The sequence below is a fragment of the Prionailurus bengalensis genome, chromosome E1 (assembly GCF_016509475.1).
Source record: "Prionailurus bengalensis isolate Pbe53 chromosome E1, Fcat_Pben_1.1_paternal_pri, whole genome shotgun sequence".
In the NCBI taxonomy this organism is placed as follows: Eukaryota; Metazoa; Chordata; class Mammalia; order Carnivora; family Felidae; genus Prionailurus; species Prionailurus bengalensis.
The window spans coordinates 28,829,967-28,845,628 of record NC_057347.1 but is presented as its reverse complement, the minus strand read 5'-3'; the positions used below and the strand labels follow the sequence as shown (position 1 = coordinate 28,845,628).

Genomic DNA, 15,662 nt, shown 5'->3' with positions numbered 1-15,662 from the left:
CTGCCACCCAGGGCAGCTCCCCGTGGGGGTCAGTCTCAGGACTGCACACCAAAGGTGGACCATGATTCGCTCTTTGAAAAAAGACCAGTGAACTTCTTTTTGACTTTGGACGGCCCGTTCCCCTGACAACCGGCTTCAGGGCACCTGTTGGTCATTTCCCTCCTCAGCTTTCACTGCTGCTTCACAGGGGCTCCCTTCCAGGAGCCTCTGACCCCGCCAGAGAAGCTCTAGCTTGTGAGAGGGAAGCCCCGGGCCCACGGGCGTGCTCCTGGCCTCGGGGCCCCTGCCAGACCTGGCAGATGGCGTTGCTGATTGGGCTAAAGCCCGAGTCCCGGAAGCTTGGAAGTGGGGCTGACCTCAGTGGAATGAAGCGATTTCCTGAAGCCCTCTATCGCATCCTGGACTCTCCTTGTAGCAGAGACCAGAGAGCCATAGACCCTACCTGCTGAGGGCAATGGGATTATCTCTTGCATAAAATTGCCCCGGTCCTTTAGTCTCCAAGCCCAAACTTTGAGGAGGTCTTAGAGCCCCTCAAGTGAGGTGAGAACGTTTTCCCAGCAGCACGGTGGGGTCAGGCTGGAGCTGGGGTGTGTCAAGGATGCCCTGTCCCCCAGATGCCCCCCACCTTCCTAAGCACGTGGGGCTTCTGCTGTGTGCTGGGCCCCCGGCAAGGCCTCCTGGCCTCCACTCCCCAGCCACTGAGAGGCCCTTGCTCCTCCTGGACTCAGTAGCCATGGTTTGCGGCTCCCCCCACCCCCACCCCCCAGCCCAACACCCCTTGGACAGGGCACTGGAGCACCCAGGGAAGCAATTAGTTTGACCGGGCTCTGAGGAGGGTGGGGGGAGGGAGGTGCTGGTGGGGCGTTAAAAGCCCAGAGGGCAAATGCCAAAAACCCAAACCCTCAGTGATAAGAGACTGGCACATGGAGGCCCTTTAGGAACATCAGTACAAATCCGTTCCATGCAAACTGGCACTGCCTCGAGCTACAAAGGATCCACTCCCCGAAATCACCCATTGGAGATTTGTTTGGAGGGGCCGGGAATTGTCTGGGGGCTGCTGAGGGTCAGTTAGCCGGAGAGCTGGGCGCCCGTCCTCAGCCTCTGCCTGCCCTAGCGGGCCTCCAGCAGCCCCACCTGCCCTCTGGCCCGTGTTCCTTGGTGCCCCCTGCCCTGGGGGCGGGGCGCGCCGCTGCCTCGCGTCTCCCTGTTCTGTTTGGTTTTTTAACTTGAGTGCTTTTTGGTATCATTACAAATGAGCCTCTGTCCTACCTGTGCCTAGTGGGGGGGCGGGGGGAGGGGAACCACAAAAAGAAACCTCGAGATTTTTGAGTGTTGTTGGTTGTTTTCTCCGTTCAGTTTCTTTCTTTATTATAACTTGGATTATGAAACTAAACTTTAACCCGAAATTAACCCTGCCTCTCTCCCCACCCCCATTCTCCTTGACGTCATGGCAAGTTTAAAGGGCAGCATGGGGTTCTTTGTGAGTCTGAGAGCGGTCTCCCCATGGTCTCTGCCCCCCCTGCCACCCCCACCCTCTCACGCCCCCCCCCCACCCTCGAGAGCCAGGCAGGAGTCCCATCCATCCTCCCCCTAACTCCTAACCCCAAATTCCAGAGCCATCTCCAACCACACTTTTTTTTCCAGGATCAGTGGTGTTTTATTTGTAGCCATTTCCATCGGGAGCCAAGTCTCCCAGGGGCCATTCGAGGTCAGCCATGCTCATCGCTGCACTGTTAGTGAATTCTATTCAGGAGTGTGCTCCCAGACCACCTGCCCCACACCAGCCTAGGTTAGTGCAAGGAGTAAATCCTCAACTCCGAGGTGCCTGCCCCCAAGGGTGCAGGCTCAGCCAGGAAGATACAGGGCACCCCACAGTGCTGCCTGGGGGTCAGGGGCCTGGGGTAAGCCCCAGGGCGACGACCAGCCGGTGCCTGCTAAAGTCAGACCACCACCTGGGCTGGAAGACACCTGCCCCCGTGTAGACAGGGTAGCCCAGCCCCTCACCTCCATCCCCCCTTTGGACCTGGAGCAGGGTTACAAGATGGGGGAAGGAGGATCTCTACCTCTCTTTCTTTCAGTGTGGTTTGGCCTGTAAGGACTGTCCCCTTCCTCCTCCTAGAAGATAATCTGGACTCCGAGCCTGGTGGGATGGCCAATTTTTTACCTGTTGTAGTGGCCCTCGGTGGCATTTTGGCAGATATGGGAAAGGGGCTGCCCAGACTCTTATGGGTTTGCGCATCAGCCTAGGCCAGCAGATGATCACGGACGGCTGACCGCCCTGTTCTCCCTTCACCTGCTCCTGCAATCCTGCCCCACCCGTGCCAGCTCCTTCCACCGGGACAGGGATGCTCCTTCAGCCTCCCGAGCAAGCAGCCTCAGCTGTTGGAGGGTGTCACAAGTTCAGGCGCATTCTCTTATAGGAAGAAGCTGGTTCAGGGGGTCTGCAGAGTACCGACCTTGAGCTTGGTACTCTGCTGCCCCTGGCAGGTGGTTGGAAAAGGGTAGGAAACGAGGCCTCTGCTCCCCAGGGGCTGGCTGTCAGGCTTGGTCCAGGGATTAGGCATCCTATGGAAGGCCCTATTTTGCCTTTCATTTTGGTCTAGCTTCACAGCTTTGTTTTTTTTCTTTTTTCCCTTCCATGTTATGACGTACTGGGGGAGCTTCCTGAGGTGGAAGCACCTGCTGAGGGCCGTGGGGGTGGGAAACAGCTTCGATTTTGCTCAGGTTGGCAACTCGCATCTGTCAGGGCTATGGTGTCAGGGTAGGAGGTCCGGGGGGGCCGTGAGCTCTGCACCCACCTCAGCCAACTCCTCGGGGCCAGCCTGCCCGCCTTTGCCTTAATTCGCCCTGGGTCTGAGGTGAGCAGGGCTCAGGTGACCCCCCCAGGGGAGGTCCCTGCCGACTCCTAGATAACTTCACTAGCAGTGGGTCACTTTTCTTTTACCTTCACCTGGTAGTCCGAAACGTCATCTTTCCTTGTGCTCAGTCGAGAGTTTGTTTGTTTATTTTGATCGTATTCATTCAGTTCCAATGGCCTCATCACGTCCCACCCAAACCTGAATCCACTTTGGTAAACGACCCCACCCCACCCCCTACACACACACAGGTGAGGGCAGTGGTTTGGATTTTCAGGCTATTTTATTTCTGGGTGACATTACGGGTGGGTCTGTGTATCAGTCGAAGAGCTTCTGAGCCCCCTGCCCACCCCCAGCCCATCTCCGGCCCCAGCCAGGACCCCTTACTGTACTTTATACTTGCCAGCTTTATTCCAATCTAGTAACATGAGTTCCTGACGGTGGTGGTGAGTGCGAGAGTCATGTTTCTGTTGTCTTTTCTCTTGCTTGGTTGGGGCTGCGGTGAGAGAGTGTCTCTGAGGCATACTTTCCCGCCTCTCTTACACTAGGATCTGCACACCTCCTCTCAAACACTCTTCTGAGCACGCTCAGCGGGAAGGTTTGTCCACACCTATTAATCCTCTCTCAGTGTCCAGCTTCCTGTTAGTACCAGCTGGTTTGCATGTTTTTGCTTGTTCAGATGAAACAGTTCAAGAAACAAACTCATATCCAACTCTCAAGAAATGTCTTTTTTTGTACACTTTCGTTTTTGATTTTTTTTTTATTAGTTACAACTCCAAAACACCTGTTGTCCAGTAAAACATTTCACACCTCCCCTGCCTGTTCTTAGAGTGTATGTATCTGTGGGACTGAACTAAATGCATGCACTGTAGTAGATGTCCTGGTAGCTGTAGCCGTAGTTGTAGAACATGCATTGTTGAGTTGATATTACAGGGTCCGCGACAGCCCGGCACGGCACGGCTGTCTGAAGGATAGCGTGGGGGACCAGGAAGAGAGGGGGCTCCATATTGTCAACGTTGCCAAGGGGCTCGGATCCATGTTCTCGCCATCAGCCACCACCACCTCCCCTCACACTCCCCGCTCCCCCGGTCCAGCGCTGGGTCACCACCCTCGGCTCTAGCCTTCCTGAGATCTCTGTTGATAGTGACCAACTCTCGCGAAAGAGAGCAGAACCAGGATTGCAGGGAGTCTGAAAGTTCTTCCTTGTTCTTGTCTTCCTCGTATGGTTCTTGAACAGAGCAGGTCTTCTCTTATTTCTTAAGGCCTACCATCAAGGCTCCCCCGAGCCCTTTTCTCCGTTGAGTCCTTTGCCAGCTCACATCCGGCCCTTCAAGGAGACAGGTCCGTGTGGCAGTCCTGTCTGTGCAGCCTAGTCCCCAGGGTGGAGGGAAAGTGAGACGTCGCGGGGAAAGGGATTCAGATCTTAAGATGCTCGGTCTGCAGACAGGAAATGCACTGGGTCCTAGAGAAGGTTAGCGTTTCTTCTCACTGTGGGTGAAGATAAGGGAGAAGCCTTCACCTGAGGTCTCCAGGGGGCAGGGTGGGGGCAAGTAGGGTCAGAGTGGCAACATTCCTAGTATAGAGACTACTGGCACAGCTTCGTGGGGAGGAGGAAGGGAGGGGACAGGTGGGAAGGGGACCCTGTGACGTTTAAAGAGGAGACCACAGTTTCCCTCCATCTTCCCAGAAGACTTCGCAGTCCTGCAGCCTCTGCGGAGGCTCAGGGACATGTGCGGTCAATGTCTCTGGACACACCATCTCCCCTACATTTGTGATGACGCACTGTAAGGGAGTGCCAGAGGTCTCTTAGAGCTTCAGGAGATGGCCCTAATCTTTACAAGTTGCTGGCACATGAAGTCACAGCTGCCACCTGGGACCTGCTCTTTAAGTCGGGCCAGTCGGTGGCTCTGAACTAACGCCACGGGAAGACGCCGGTGGAATCTGAACCTTCAGGGCAGAAGTTATCTGTTATGGGAGACTGAAGCCCAGGAAGTCACAGAGTTCATGAAGTTCCCGAAAGAGTGTGAGGTGACAGAGTAGAATGGCAGCTCAATGGAGAGGAGTGACACCGTGGAAGTCCGCGGCACCGCCAGCACGAACAAGGATTGCCTGCGAGCAGGCCAGTCAGTCACGGGACGGAACGAGGCCCGGAAAGGCAAATCTGGGAAGAGCCGTTCTGCAGGGCGTGGTGGGGCAGAAGGCAGAGAGGAAAAAAAATCCCCCTTAGTGGCCTAAATCCTAAGTCTGGCTCTGCCAGGAAGACGGCTTCGCTAGCCTGTGACCAGACATCCTAAGAGTTTCAGTTCCAGTAGGCAAAGTGAACAAAAGCAAAATTCAAGTCAAGACATAGAAGAACTAGTTGAACTTGAACCATAGAGAAAATGCTTTGGGGAGGAGGGTAGGTGCAGGTGCTCATGAAGCAGGCTTGCCTGTCCCACCCCTCCCGGGGTATTTTCCATTTCCCCGTGGCAGCCTTCGCCTTATTTGTGTTCGGGACTGAGGGGCGTGAACGGTAGCGGCCCACACACATTCTTCCGGCCGCTGGAGGGAGCCGGGAATTGTTTGTGTCATTTGTGTCTTAAGCTTTAGGGTTCCCAGGTGTTGCTTTCAACAAGCACGCGTTGAAGGTTTGCTTCGCGGCTGGCAGGAAGGAATATAAAGGCAGATAACATTTCTTGCCTGTAGTGGTTTGAGAATCTAGATCCCTCCTGCTGAGAGTCCTTATTTCCCACGATGCATTACTTCTCATCAGCTTCATTTAAAAAAGGAAAGTGGATCAATGTGCTGCCTCCATTTCTGAAGTCGGCTTTCCTGCGCTTCCATCAGCAGGATCCGTGTCCAGGAAAGGGGGCTGCAGGGCAATCATCTCTTCTTTCCCACCCAGCCTCCCTTGTGCTAGCGGCAAGCATCCTCTGGGGCCTCAAGATGGCCAAAGCTGGGGGTAGGGTCCTGGGGACGCGCTCTCGCTGGGATAGAGCCACATCTGCGTCCATGGAATAGAGCCAGCACACTAGCCCAGAGGGAGAGCAAATCCGTGATCTGTTATGACCAGCTGCTGCAACCAGCCAGACTTACCCAAAAGACCCTGCCCGAACACATGCCTCCCAGTCCATGGCCTTGCGTTCTGGGCATGGGGCACCTCGTTTCTCAGTTTGTCATTAAAATCTTCATTCCTGGGAGAGCCAGGTCTTTCACCAGAAAGAGTCCAGCATTGGATTTCAGTAACCCCAGTGAATTTATAATAATGTGCTGAGCTGCCCGCTGCTGACCTCAGCTTCATTCATTTTCCGAGGGCTTTGGGACCAACCCTGTTGAGGATAAAATACATCAGCTGTAATCAATAATTTTGTAATAGAAACACCATGCACTTGATAAATCAACTCTAGTGCAATTAGTGACTAGCCTTGAAGCCCAGACCTGAGTATAAGTTAATCCTGAAGTGAATGGAGTGGGGGAATGTTAATGGTCTTTTAAATCAGTGGAATCATTTTCAGAGGGTGACACATCCGTGCCTGTCCCCTGAGCTGGTTGGCCCTCTCTCTCATGCTGGCTCAGGAGCCCAGGCCCTGCTGTGTGCAGGAGGGGTGGAATGTGTGACAGGGCCCCTGGAGGCTCCATAAGAGCATGTAAAGCACACTGGACATGGGCAGAGGGACCCCTTATTTGCCCCCTGGGCTGGGTGGGGCCACTGTAGGGTGTGAGGAGCCCCAAAAGCTGCTGACCCCATATGTTGGTGAGAATCCTCAAAAGAACACAGGTGAGGGTGCATCGTGGTCCCTTATGTTTCTGCAGAGGTTCGACTGCCGTGACCAGAGCTAGCCCATGAGACAGGCAGGAAGGCAGAAGGTTTGGGCCTGGCTTTACATGTTTGTTTTTAAGAGAAAGCTGATGTGCAGATTGGCTGTGTGACTTACCCAGAGTCACACAGCTAGTCACCTGGAGAGCAAGGCTTTGGTCAAGGGTGAAGAACCCTGAACTTCACCTCCTTTAAGGAGCCCTGCAGAAAAACCATGTTTGTTTCTGAAGAACTCACCTGCTGCCCAGATGTCCCCGACATGCGGGACGTGCTGGGAGAGCCCCGCAGCCTTGGAACCGGCACTGTGTCCTCTGAGGACTCAGGCCCCAGGACCTCACAGTCTCACCTTTCAGGTATAGATTGCTGAACTGGGCCCAGGGCACATCTGCCACAGAGTCGAATTCAGCAGATATTTATTAAGTGTGTAACAACAGTAATTATTATTACACGTGGCAGGCACTGTCCTCGGCCTTGAGTCGGGGGGCTTTGGGGCGTATCAGAAAACCCAACTCAGCCTGGTTAAATGTTATAGGGACTTTACCAGCTAACATTCTGGAAGCTCCATGGAAGAGTGGGCTTCATGTGTAGACTGCTCTGGGGAGTCGGCACTTCTCTTAGCTCGGTCCTCCTTTTGGCTTCAATATTGTCTTTATGTTGGCTTTCCTGTGGTGCCAAATGGCTACAACAGTTTCCTGCTTCATACCAACCAGTCTAGAAGAAGAGGGGGTCAGATGGTCCCAAATTCTAGCAGACCCCAGAGCTTTGTGCCGTTTGACTAACGCCTGGCTGGTGAGAGCCAATCGCTGAGAGTGGGATCCATACCCCCACCCTCAAACTGAGGAGCCCAAGAAGGATGGATTTCCAAAGGACAGTCTGGGTGCGGATAAAGGTAAGGTAAGGTAAAGGGTGCGTGTGGCTGGGTAGTCAAGCATGAAGCCCACCACAGCCGTGGAATCTCCTAGATGAAGGCAGAGCACAGTCTCTGCCCTCGGGTATCTCCCAGCCTCGTGTGCGGGCTAACAGGTACTTATAATATGATGCCATAAGTCCAGCAACAGAAGGGGCACAGAGGAGGAAGTGATTGGCTTTGGGAAGTCAGGGAAGGTTTCACAGGGGAGTGAGTGTTTCCACTTTGAAAGGACAAACAGGAGCTCCCCAAGAGCCAGGGGAACAGCATGTGCAAAGCCACCAGAGCCCAGAACAGTAGAGTAAATCTGAAGCCCCACAAACGGTTCACTCTGGCTGGAGAATAAAATGCAGTGGGGTGGGGATGGGGCATGGGAAGCAGCCGCCGATAAAGCCGAGGGCTGGCATAGCCAGAGCAGAGGGCCTTTGGTGACATGTTAAAGAGCCTGGATTCACACACCGGGGAGCCTCAGAGAGGCCTGAACCAAGGAAGTGACATCAGATCTGGATGTCAGACAAGCCTTGACAGCAGGCTAGATTAGATTTGAGACTAAAAAGCAGGAGGACCAGTGACAGATCATGGAGAGTAAACGCTCCATGAATGTTCGTGTTAACACTGCCCAGTAAAAGAGAGGCTTCGGGTCTTTTGCTCTTACCCATTAGCTGATTAACTCTGGGCTCAGCATCACACTGGGGTCTGGGGTGGGATGCAGAATTTCAGGGCGGGTCCTTGCCTTCAACAAGCTCCCAGTCTTTGGGGGCGGACACAGCACACAGTTGTTACAAGAGCTGGTCTTCAGTGAGCCTACGTTCCCGCCTGATCGGAGAGCACTCAGCAGGCAGGGAAGCTCAGATAGGAGGCAAGACTCAAAGTAGACACTGAAGGGTGTGGAGTGAGAGGTGAGAGGACATTCCAGGTGGGAGAACTTGGATAAAAGGTCATGATGAGCATGGGATGAGCAGCCAGTTCCCCGGGGGACAGTGGCAGGCTGCCTGATGGGCAGTGGGGATACAGGCTTGCTGAAGTAGAGGCAGGCTAGATTCTGGGAGACCTTGAAACCCAGATTGATACAGTCCTACTGGTGGGAGAGAGAGGTTCATATGCTTTATGGCGGTGGAACTTGGTAAGGACAGAACCAGCTAAGGAAGATCAGCCTGGCAGCGGTCCCACAGAACACAGTTCGACCCCTCCCCAATCCCCCTGGCTGGGGCTGGGTTTGTGATCTGGAGCCAGGTTAGGGGAGCAAGGCAGACACGGCAGGCGGAGGGGGGAGCATTTGGTCACAGTACTCCGCCTTAGTTTCCTGTGACTCTTCTTTGCTTCTGCCAACAAGTTATTATTCATTCCCTGCTTGGGACTGTTGGTTCCCACTCCTGTGCCCTCATGGCAGCCTCTGTCTGTCCTTATCTCTGCTCCCTCCATTACAATTGGCTCAGACTGCCAGGAAGCCACACCTGATTAACCCTAGCTGGGGTGCCCCTCCTCAACACATTACTGTGTCCTCAGCCTTCTTCCTGATTGGTGAGGTCTTCTGGATGAAAGCCGGGATTCTGACTCTATGGAACATGTTTTGCATGTATCCCAGAGTGGTGCCTGCCTTCTCCAACAATATAAACCATCAGTTTATATTTGCCTCCAGGAGACAAAGTCAGCCTCATTCTTAGTGTAGATGAGTAATTATTATGCAGTCGGAGAAAGCAGAAAATAAAGGGGCCCTTTGTTCCTGGATGCTTATTAATATTAATAAAAAGGTCTCCCCTTGCCAGCTTGGGATCCTGCAGCACAGGAGGTGGGCAAATAATGCTTTTGAACAGCTATGATTGGCTGTGGGAATTAGATCTGTCAGGATGAGAGAGCCACGATGAAATCCACTCTGTGGCATGGATAGGAGGGTTCCAGCCAGCATCTCAACATTCACCCCCATCTGGAGGTCCCTTAAGGGAGGGATATGTTCCAGGTGATTGATAGACTGCTAGAGTCACTTCCCAGCCAAGTTTAAAACGAGATGCTAATAGAACGTGTTAATAATAACTCCTGCATGAGTGAGCCAAGCACGGGGCTAGGCCCACCTGCCCTACCCCCATTTAATTCTCATAATCCTATGAAGAGGGCACTATCATTCTCATTCCCATTTTGAACATTTTAAAACTGTGGCTTAGACAGCTTGTAGAGGTGGTGGAGACAGGTTTAGAACCTGGGTCTGTCTCATCACATCTGTGCTCTCAACCATGTCAGCAGATGCCCCGTCGCCCCAGCCCCTTGGATTCCTGAGTGGAGGTCTGCATTCTTAACACATACTCAACGGAAAACCGCCGCTGCCCATCAACTTAATTCTCCGTATCCTTGCGGGTAGAGAGAACCCAAGCTCGTTTATAAGAGGCCTCAGGAAACATTATATGCACATATAATGCACATATAATGCATATATGCCGCAGCTTCTGCTGTTGCAGACTTAAGGTCATGGTTCTGTCTGGCTTTGGCTGACATTTCTGATCTGGCTTCCAAGTCCCTGCATCCTTTTCAGACCACAGGCAGACAAAGGAGGCCCAGAGGAGGCGTGGTCGGGTAAGAGGGAGCCAGCCTGAAGGTAATTGTTATTATTTGAAAGGAGACTTTAGCTAAAACAAGCCTGAAGGAAGTTAGCCACTGCCCAAAAGAAACTAGGCGATGGAGCAAGGGAGGGCCTCTTTGAGCCAGACAGACCTTCTCCCGTTCTCTTTCTCCGGAGGGATGAGTCAACAGCCCTTCCTGTGAGCGGTGAGGGCTGAATCTGGAAGGTCGCTGGGAAGCCGACGATTGGCCGCCCAGTTGCTGGGGCTTTGCTTTGGGCCAATGCTGTGGAGGGGCGGGGCCGGAGGCGGGAGCAGCAGGATCCTCGGCCAATCGTCCTGCAGTGAGGCTGGGCTCCCGGTACTATGGCAACCGCGAGCAGGGGCTCATTTGTTTTGTAGATGAGTAATTACTACGCAATTAGAGAAAGCTAAAAATAAAGGGGCCCTTTGTTCCTGGTTACTTATTAATATTAATAAAACGGTCTGTCCAGGTCTGTGGTAAGCAATCAGTGCAAACCTGTGTGCCTGTGGTAGAGCACTGTGGGAGGCAAAGGCTGCCCAGCCCCACTCTCCGTTCTCTTTCTGGAAGTTATTTCTGACTGCGACCTGCAGCGGGTTGGCTTTCTGGGCCTTGGGGGAAAGAGAGGCTGTCTTACAGACACGCTCAGGATGCCCCGGAGTCAGGGGTCAGTTAGGCACTGACCCAGGGAAAGGTCTGGCAATGTCAACCCACTCCCAGGGAAGAAGACTAGAAACACAGTAGCAAAACCAGGAGACGTGGACGGATGTTGGAGGATCCGGTTTTGCTGTGTATCCTTGGACACATTGTTTGACTTTTCTGGGGCTAGATTGTTTATCCCCAGGTGCATGAAATAGTCTTTAAACCTCCCACTGAGGCAGCCCTGAGATTTCAGTGTCTCCCAGATCACCTGACTTGAAAAGAAACAAGTCAGGCTTGGGTATAACTTGCTGGAGGGTTACATCGTGTCCAGGGACTGGCCCCACAGCAGTACGTGCTCTGGCCTTGGGGACGGAAACAGTTCAGAGGCTTCCCTTTTATCCCTTCACCTTCCCAGGATACGGGGTTGCCTTGTGGATAGATCAGATAAGGATGATAATTGTTTTTAAGAGGATCAGAGCATGGAATGGGATCTTGGTTCTGGTCTAGCTTCGATAGGCTAGGTGATTTTGGGGCAAAGGGTTTCAGACTAGAAGGTGATTAAGGACCTTTCAACTCTGTAGCTCTATATTGCTACAGTTTCCGAAGCTCTCGATCCCTTGTCATGGGGAGGTGACAGTGACAGTGACTTAAGAGCTGAGAAGAGTGACTGGAGAGAAAGCCAGGGGCTTCCAGGTGATGAGAATGCATTTGAAAACAGCACTGCATTTTTTTATCTTTCATGCGTGAAGGCCTGAAGTGAGAGGGACAGAAATATTTCCAGAATTGTGTATCACTGAAAAAATCTGTTGTCAGATTTCCATCCTTGGGCGTGGTTGGTTAAACTTTTAGGTCTTGGCTATCCGGATGGCATTTATTAATAAAGGTGAACCTGTTAACAGCTACGGTCGGTGAGCAAATCTAAGACTGGGGCACAGTGGCTCTTGAACTTTGCTGCATGTTAGAATCACCTGGAGAATTTTTGAAAGTCCTGGGGTCCAGGCCACACTGCAGACCCATTAAATCAGAAGCTACCACCGTCGACCCCAGGCCTCAGTGGCCGTTAAAGCTCCCTTGGTCAAGTCCAATGTATAACCGTGGACTCAAGTACCAGCAGGTTCTTGCCAGATGTAGAGTCTCAGACCATCTCTGTGACTTTATTATCAGCATCCATACCTCAGAAATGGATACAAAGAGCCACGCCAGGCAGCTCCCCCCACCTCCTCTAATGACCAGGAGAGCTGGTCTGGATCCTGAGCCTGCACGCAGCCTCAGAGCCCGGGGCCGTCCTGCCTGGCACTGGTCCTCCCAACAGGGCCAGGAAGTCCATCCCTCCAGGGCAGGCTGAAGGGGTCTTCATCCGCAGCAACACATTCTAGGACAGGCCAGTCCTGGCTGAGATTAAGAGCGTGTCCATATAGAACCAAGGGCCCGGAGCAGCCATAAACACGGAAGCAGCCGCCCTCCTTGACTGTCTGATGAATGGGGGCCTTTTGGTAAGGTCGGAGTTTGTTTGTTATTAAAGACCTAATTAGAAACATGAGAGGGAGCTGAATGGCTCCGTGCTTGGCTAATTAGTGACATGTATGCACCCGCTTTGAACTTCAAGGACACAGAGCTATTAGCGCTTACATCAAAAATGGATTAAACTCTTGTGCCTTTATAATCATTAAAGACAGGCTGCTCAAGTGGAAAGCCTTTTGTATAGGTCCTCAAGGGGCTGCCCTTTGGGCATCCTCTCCACCCTACCCCCTGGTTGTGGAGCCCCGGGCAGTAAATACTGATGGTCCTGGGGCAGTCCAGCTCCCCACAGGACTGCCCTCAGCAGAGCTCCGTGGCCTTCCCGGGACTGAGACGACCAGCCCTCTGGTGACCCATTCCGCAGCAATACTGCCTGCCTGCTCTGTGCCCAGCCTGTTCTGCAGTGTGGCCCAGAGGAGGGTGGTCTAGTCCTTGGGGAGAGAGGCAGTCCCCTACCTCACGCGGCGGGCACGGCCCAACTCCAGGCAGCCCCCAGTCTGATGGGGGAGACACTGCCACCAGGGAGCTTCCCATTTGGAAAGGGCAACAGAGCCCACACTCTTCAGGAGCTGGAGCTCCAGCCTGGGAGGTCTGGAGCCTTGTCCCTACAGCCTGTCTGAAGCAAAGAAAGATCCAAATAAACACAAGATGTCTTAGACTACAGGGAAGGGCAGCTGAGCAGCAGATTCTGTTTGAAGAGCTGCCGGGAGTTGCCTGGATGTCCAAGTTCGAGCTTGTGTTTAGTCCGGTCAGAGACGCTTCGGGGACACGTTCCCTCACTGCTCCAGCCCTTGGTTTCCTCATCTGTAGCCCAGGCTAACAGGACCGATCTTAGAAGTTGTTAGGAGCGTGAAAAACGATGGTGTTAAGCACCGACCAGTGTACCTGGCACACAGATGCTCAGTCAATATTAGCTCCCTTTCCAGCCTCACAGAAACCACAGCTTCTAGAACTGTGTGCCTCGTGCCTCCAGACCCTATTGTGCCCACAATAGTATGAGGTTTTCCCCTGCTTCACCTTCCCCAACTGGGCCAGGGTGTTATCAAATTCTTACCAAGCTTTCATCATGACTAAGGATGCTACAAGTGTAGTTCTGGCCTTGGATTTCTGGGGCCTCGCACAGAGGGCGAACACTGAGCCTGCAGTGAATGGAATCACTTACAAGAGACAAGCTAGGACCCGATGCCTCTGGCTGAGGGCAGGCAGGCTGGGAATTAGTGAGTGAGCACACAGGGCCCAGCAGCACCGAGGGTGGCAGGGGTCACGTGGGGAGAAGCCAGACCGGTTTCTCTTTTGACAAGATAGAGCTGGATGCAGTCCCCAGCTCAAAACAAAAGCAAGGGACATTCTCAGGATTAAACTAGGAGACGCTTGGAGCAAGCCGACTGTTCGGGAGAGAGACAGATGCGACAGAGATGGAGAGGGAGTCCTTCCTGGCACCATACTCCATGTCTTTGTTTCCTTTCAGTGCTCAGGTCAGGGACGGTTGGGTGGGAAGCAGGGGCCAGCCAAGTGGCCATGGAGGCCGCGGCCTGTCTTCCCGGGGCCGCGTGCACAGCGGCTGGCAGGCTCGGTGCCGTGTTTCATGGGTGCCGGTGATTTCTGGACCATCTCCCCATCTTGCCTCTTGCAAGTTCTAACCCATGTGGGCCTGGAGTCTGAACCAGTTAATTTAAAGAAGAGGCAGCAGGATGTGAGTGTTAAAACCACTTGCTTCAGCCAAACCATAAACGTCTGTCTCTCAGGTTGATTTCCCCTGTTTTCCGAGGTGCCTTAGAGGTTCAGGGCCAAGGCACTGTTGAATCAGCCATTTGCTGTGGAGAGAGATCACGAACCACACCTTGCATTTGAGACCAGAGTCCTGATCTGGGACAGCTTGCTGAGGTCCCATCAGTGGGGAAGCCATTGCAGAGCAAGCCCCGGGCAAGCCCGAGACCCGTGGCGTGGCCTTTCCTTTCCTGACAGCCCTCTCCCCTTTCTTCCTTAGACACATGCAAACAAGGTCTATCCCTCAGAACCCTTAGGGTCTGGGAGAAACGGGAACCTGACAGTGACTCCATTTGCCCTCATGACAAAGCCTGGTTTCTTGGGCTACCAGGCTCAGGCCCACTCAAGGCTACTCCATGCCCAGAATTTACACCATGAGCAGATGGCAATAAACCACTAACCCCTCTCCTCCCCTCCCCCACCTTCCCAACCAACCCTGGCCTGGTCCTTTGTGAGGAGGAGACACATCCATAGACCCAAATCAGGGCTGGTAATAAGAGCATCGAGATAGAGAGTGAATGAGCTATTCTCTGTTGAGATTGTATCTCAACATAAAGTACATAGTTTTAGCCACAAAGCTCTCAGATGGGTTCATTCTGGGTGTTTGGGTGATCTGATTAGTAGAATCAATCTCCAGGTTCACGACTAGCACATGATGTGAGGGCTTCAGAGCCAGCCAGGAGTGAAGTTATCTCTTCAAGAGGGGTGTGCTTTGACCTGAAGCCTAGACCATTCTACGTAATGCATCGGTCCCAAGTCCTCGGTTCTCCCGTCCGTTTGTTCCCTCCTCGAGCTATGCCAGCATTAACCGGCAGACCTCAGCATCCACCTGGTCTGAAGCAGGTTCGCTTTTGAGAGATCAAGCAGAAACCGCAATCTTCTAAGCCTGTGGCACTGCTGTAACCGACATTTGGAGTATTTGTGACACTGACTTTCCTGTCAGCCCCGGTGGATGAGCAGACACTCTCCATGGGTCCTGTGTGGTATTTAAGATGATCCAGGCATCTCTGGATATGTCCAGACTTGTTGCTATCAGGCTGAGTTAGTACCTCCCAGTAATGTATTTGTTTGTATATTGAGCCAGGGAAAAGGAAACATCACGTTACTCTCTTAATCCTCCCTTAGTTTTAAAGTGTTTTTTCTCCTTCCCTTCTGAAATAGCTTGAATTTTAGCAGAGCATAAACACACACACACACGCACACACACACATATAGTATATTAAATTGATTGTCCCTGCATCTGGGTCCCTGAACTGATTTGATTCTAATTTACTGTGTCATACAGTTTTCCCAGGTTGGATGTAATTGCTGGTCCCCTCTATCTATCTCTCCCACCTTCAGGCTAAGCTCTAGAAGGCAAGTCTAAGCCAGGATCCCTGGGACATAGTGGCCCGGCAGACTGCTGGACTGTAATCCCCCCTTGCTCTGCTGGAGACATGCCGTAATAACTCACAGCTGAGTATTTCTCCTTCCGTTAGCAGGAACAGGATTATCTTTTCATGCGGACCTTCCCCGTTTGACCATCGGCATTAATTTATAGCAGGCACTACTTCTGCGGGGCGCAGAGACTTCGAAGTGGGGTCCTCAACTCTGTTCCCAGGAAGGC

At 52.9% G+C, this 15,662-nt stretch overlaps 1 protein-coding gene across 7 annotated transcripts in view; it reads left to right on the top strand.

Moving 5' to 3' along the window:
• The window catches only part of MSI2 (musashi RNA binding protein 2), a 393,222-nt gene that overhangs the window by 362,496 nt on the left and 15,064 nt on the right, over window positions 1-15,662 (top strand). The window lies entirely within an intron of this gene.